The sequence below is a fragment of the Hordeum vulgare genome, chromosome 1H (genome assembly GCF_904849725.1).
Source record: "Hordeum vulgare subsp. vulgare chromosome 1H, MorexV3_pseudomolecules_assembly, whole genome shotgun sequence".
Lineage (NCBI taxonomy): Eukaryota > Viridiplantae > Streptophyta > Magnoliopsida > Poales > Poaceae > Hordeum > Hordeum vulgare.
The window spans coordinates 246,236,928-246,242,927 of NC_058518.1; positions in this window are offsets into that span (position 1 = coordinate 246,236,928).

Consider the following 6,000-nt stretch of genomic DNA (forward strand, 5'->3'; position numbering starts at 1 on the left):
GGCAAGCCTCCTCCCCCTCCCTCCTATATATACTGGTGATTTAGGGCTGATGTGAGACAACTTTTGCAACGTGCAACTCAGATCTAGACACCATAGTTCTTCCTCTAGATCGTATTTCTGCGGAGCTTGGGCGGAGCCCTGCAGGAGTAGATCGTCACCACCACCGAAGCGCTGTCACGCTGCCGGAGAACTCATCTACTTCTCCGTCTTTCTTGCTGGATCAAGAAGGCCGAGATCATTGTCGAGTTGTACGTGTGCTGAACACGGAGGTGCCGTCCGTTCGGCGCTAGATCGGAATGGATCGGGGGACGGTTCGTGGGACGGTTCGTGGGGCGGATCGAGGAACGTGAGGACGTTCCACTACATCAACCGCATTTCTTAACGCTTCCTGCTGTGCGATCTACAAGGGTACGTAGATCCAAATCTCCTCTCGTGGATGGACATCACCATGATAGGTCTTTGTGTGCGTAGGAAATTTTTTGTTTTCCATGCAACGTTCCCCAACAATCACGTGGTGTCTCGAAACGATGAACTGTCGCAATGGTGCATGATACGTCTCCAACGTATCTATAATTTTTGATGGTTTCATGCTATTATCTTGTCAAACTTTGGATGTTTTGCATGACTTTTATATATTTTTTGGGACTAACTTATTAACTCAGTGCCAAGTGCCAGTTCCTGTTTTTTCCAGTTGTTTTGACCCCTTTCAAAGGAGGATTTTGAACGGAGTCCAAACGGAATGAAACTGCCAAAAAGATTTTTTTCCGAAACTGAAAAAGATAGGGAAGCCGGAGAATCAGGGCAGGGGGCCTGCAGGGACCCCACAAGCCCTCATGGCGCGACCAGGGGGGCACACCCCTGGCTTGTGGGCTCCCTGGGCCACCTCTGCCCTAGGTTATGCGCCTATATATTCCCTAAAATCCCATAAAAACTCAGGAGATCATCGAAAGTACTTTTCCGCCGCCGCAAGCTTCTGTCTCCGCAAGATCCCATCTGGGGCACGTTCTGGTGCCCTGCCGGAGGGGGATTCGGATACGGAGGGCTTCTTCATCAACACCATGACCACTCCGATGATGCGTGAGTAGTTCACCATAGACCTACGGGTCCATAGCTAGTAACTAGATGGCTTCTTCTCTCTCTTGGATCTTCAATACAAAGTTCTCCATGATCTTCATGGAGATCTATCCGATGTAATCTTCTTTTGTGGTGTGTTTGTCGAGATCCGATGAACTGTGGATTTATGATTAGATTATCTATGAATCTTATTTGAGTTTCTTCTGATCTCTCTTATGCATGATTTCATATCCTTGTAATTCTCTTCGAGTTGTGGGTTTTGTTTGGACAATTAGATCTATGATTCTTGTAATGGGAGAAGTGCTTGGTTTTGGGTTCATACCGTGCGGTGAACTCACCCAGTGACAGAAGGGGTAGCGAGGCACGTATCATGTTGCTGCCATCAAGGGTAAAAAGATGGGGTTTTCATCATTGGTTTGAGATTATCCCTCTACATCACGTCATCTTGCTTAAGGCGTTACTCTGTTCGTCATGAACTCAATACACTAGATGCATGCTGGATAGCGCTTGATGTGTGGAGTAATAGTAGTAGATGCAGAAAGTATCGGTCTACTTTTCTCGGACGTGATGCCTATATGTATGATCATTGCCTTAGATATCGTCATGACTTTGCACGGTTCTATCAATTGCTCGACAGTAATTTGTTCACCCACCGTGATATTTGCTATTTTGAGAGAATCCTCTAGTGAACACTATGGCCCCCGGGTCTACTCCACACCATATTTTCAACCTTACACTTTTTCTGCGTTGCACTTTCCGCCTTCAGATCTCACTTTGCTATCAATCTTGAAGGGATTGAAAACCCCTTTATAGCGTTGGGTGCAAGCTCTTTTGTGTTTGCGCAGGTATTCTGGACTTGACGAGATTCTCGTACTGGATTGATACCTTGGTTCTCAAATTGAGGGAAATACTTACTGCTCCTGTGCTGTATCACCCTTTCCTCTTCAAGGGAAAAACCGACGCAAGCAAGAGAAGTAGCAAGAAGAATTCCTGGCATTGCCGGGGAAGGACTTTTGTTGCCGTAGCAGAAGAATTTCTGGCGCCGTTGCCGGGGAGGATCAAGTCAAGAACTCATCCAAGTAGGTGTCGCAAACTAATCTCTTGCATTTACTTTGTTTGCCAGTTGCTTCTCGTTTTCCTCTCCCCCACTTCACAATTTGCCTTCTTCGTTTGCCTTTCCTTTGCTTGTGTGCTATGTGCCTTCAATATGCTTGCATCTTCGCTTGCTAAAAATCTAGTGATATGGATCCTCATCCACTTGCTAATCTCTTTAAGAGATCCAATTATGTTGATCCAATTGCTAGTGAGTTGAGTGCACTTGACTTTCTCTTTGGAGTTTTGCTTGAGATGCGTGAATCTGAAAATCGTGATGAAGAAATTTATGAAGTGATTCACGAGGGCTCCTTGAACGAAAAGCATGATTGCAATGGTTTCACTATAAATTCTATTAGTGACAATCATGCTAAAAATATGCAAAACCCTAAGCTTGGGGATGCTAGTTTTGCTTTGTCCACTGCTTGTTGCAATGATCATGATTGGGGTAATGATTTTTCTTATGATCTTGAGAATTTGTTTAAGCCTCATGATGAATATGACATTTGCAATAATATTGAAACTGGGTTCGGAGAAGTCATGACTTTAGTTGATGATAATCCCACTATTTTTGAAGAGCGTCAACTTTGCATGCATGTGGATCATGAAAAGAATATCCTATGGGATATCTCTATTGTTGAATTTGAACATGATCCCACATGTAATTGCTACGAGAGAGGAAAATATTGTGGTAGAAACTTTCATGTTACCAAATTACCTCTCGTTATGTTGAGATTGCTATTGTCTCTTTCTTCTTCCTTGCATTTTGTAACTATTGGTTGTCTTGACAATCTGTTTTCCTATAAAATGCCTATGCATAGGAAGTATGTTAGACTTAGATGTGATTTTCAAATGCTTTATGATGCTCTCGTTGTGCTTCAATTCTTGTCTTTTGTGTGAGCATCATTGAATTATCAATGCCTAGCTAAGGGTGTTAAACAATAGCGCTTGTTGGGAGGCAACCCAATGAATTTATCTTTTTCTTTCTGTTTTGTTGCGTCCACACCATCATAATTCTGTGATGATAGTGTCTTTTGTTTTTCTTTTTGTGTTTGAGCCAAGCAAAACCTTTGTGACTAGTCTTGGTGATGGTTGTTTGATCCTGCTGGAAAAAGAGAGAAACTTTTTGCTCACGAGATGATTTTTCATTTTTATTCAGAAAGAGCTTTTGAGTTGATTCTTTTTTTTGCTGGTTGATATGCCTTTTGCCCAGGCAGTCGGAATTTTTCAGAATTGTTGAGGTACCAGAAGTATACGAAGTATATAGATTGCTACAGACTGGTCTGTTTTTGACAGATTATGTTTTTGTTGAGTTGGTTGCTTGTTTTGATGAAACTATGGATAGTATCGGGGGGTACTAGCCATGGAAAAGTGAGAATACAGTAGCCCAACACCAATATAGATAGAATTCAAGTTCGCTACAGTACCAAAAGAGGTGGTAGTTTGTTTTCTTGTGCTAATGTTATCACGAGTTTCTGTTTAAGTTTTGTGTTGTGAAGTTTTCAAGTTTTGGGTGATGTTCTCATGGACGATGAGATAAAGTGTGGAAAGAGCTCAAGCTTGGGGATGCCCAAGGCATCCCAATCCAAATTCAAGGACACCAAAAAGCCTAAGCTTGGGGATGCCCCGGGAAGGCATCCCCTCTTTCGTCTCCAATCCATCGGTAATATTACTTGGAGCTATATTTTTATTCACCACATGATATGTGTTTTGCTTGGAGTATCTTGTATCGTAGGAGTCTTTTCTTTTTGTTGTGTCACAATCATCCTTGCTGCACACCTTTTTGAGAGAGAGAGACATGCACTCATCATGATTTTGCGAGAATGCTCATAGTGCTTCACTTATATCTTTTGAGCTAGATAATATTGCTCTATGTGCTCCACTTATATCTTTTAGAGCACGGTGGTGCGTGACTTGGTAGTTGGCTTATGCTATGAAAGTAGTACCAAAGGTGATAGGTACCCAAAGAGGATACAAAACCTCCATCTGAGAAGTCTTGATTCCTCTCAATTAGTTTTGAGACGTGGATTTGGTAATATTAAGAGCTATGTTAGTAGGGTATTGTGAATCTAGAAATAATTGTTTTGAAGTTAGTGATTCCCGTAGCATGCACGTATGGTGAACCGCTATGTTAGGAAGTAGGAGCACAATTGATCTATTGATTGTCCTCCTTTGTGTTGAGGTCAGGATCGCGCGATGGTTAACACCTACCAACCCTTCCCCTAGGAGTATGTGTTTAGCACTTTGTTTCGATTACTAATAAAAACTTTCGCAACAAGTATGTGAGTTCTTCATGACTAATGTGAGTTCATGGTATAGATCCACTTTCACCTTTCACCATTTCTAGCCTCTTTAGTGTCGCGCAACTTTCGCCGGTGCACAAACCCACCATATGCCTTCCTCAAAACAGCCACCATACCTACCTACTATGGCATTTTCATAGCCATTCCGAGATATATTTCCATGCAAATCCCACTGTTCCGTCTCATGACTTATGCCGTCACTCCCATATTGCCATTGCATGATCGTAAGATAGCTAGCGATATGTTCCAACGTCATACGCCAAGCTAGATCGTTGCACATCCCGGTACGCCGCCGGAGGCATTTCCTATAGAGTCATCACTGTTCTAAGCTTTGAGCTGTGAGTAAACAAAAGTGTGATGATCATTATTAGAGCATTGTCCCATGTGAGAAAAAAGGCCAAAGAGCCCAAAAAAGAGAAAAGAGAAAAAAAAAGAGGCCTAAGAGCCAAAATGAAAAAAAGAGAGAAAAGGAGAGAAGGGACAATGCTACTATCTTTTTCCACACTTGTGCTTCATAATAGCACCATGTTCTTCATGATTGAGAGCTTCTTGCTTTGTCATTACCATATGCTAGTGGGAATCTTCATTATATAACTTGGCTTGTATATTCCAATGACGGGCTTCCTCAAATTGCCCTAAGTCTTCGTGAGCAAGCAAGTTGGATGCACACCCACTAGTTTTCCTTTTGAGCTTTCACATACTTATAGCTCTAGTGCATCCCTTGTATGGCAATCCCTACTCATTCACATTGATATCTATTAATGGGCATCTCCATAGCCCTTTGATACACCGATTCAATGTGACCATCTCCTCCCTTTTTGTCTCACAACCACCACCACACTCTATTCCACCAATAGTGCTACATCCATGGCTCACGCTCATGTATTGCATGATAGTTATAAAAGGTTTGAGAAAGTAATTGTGCGAAAACAATTACTTGGACAATACCGGGGTTGTGCATGATTTACATTAGTTGTGTGAGGATGATGGAGCATAGCCAGACTATATGATTTTGTAGGGATAACTTTCCTTGGCCTTGTTATTTTGAAAGTTCATGATTACCTTGCTAGTTTGCTTGAAGTATTATTGTTTTCATGTCAATAGAAAACTATTGTTTCGAATCTTACGGATCGGAACATTCATGTCACGTGAAATAAGTTGCAAAGGACAACTATGCTATGTAGCATTCCACATCAAAAATTCAGTCTTTATCACTTCCCTACTCGAGGACGAGCAGGAGTTAAGCTTGGGGATTCTTGATACGTCTCCAACGTATCTATAATTTTTGATGATTTCGTGCTATTATCTTGTCAAACTTTGGATGTTTTGCATGCTTTATATATATATTTTGGGACTAACTTATTAACTCAGTGCCAAGTGCCAGTTCCTGTTTTTTCCATGTTTTTGACCCCTTTCAGAGGAGGATTTTGAACGTAGTCCAAACGGAATGAAACTGCCAAAAAGATTTTTTCCGAAACAGAAAAAGATCGGGAAGCCGGAGAATCAGGGCAGGGGGCCTGCAGTGACCCCA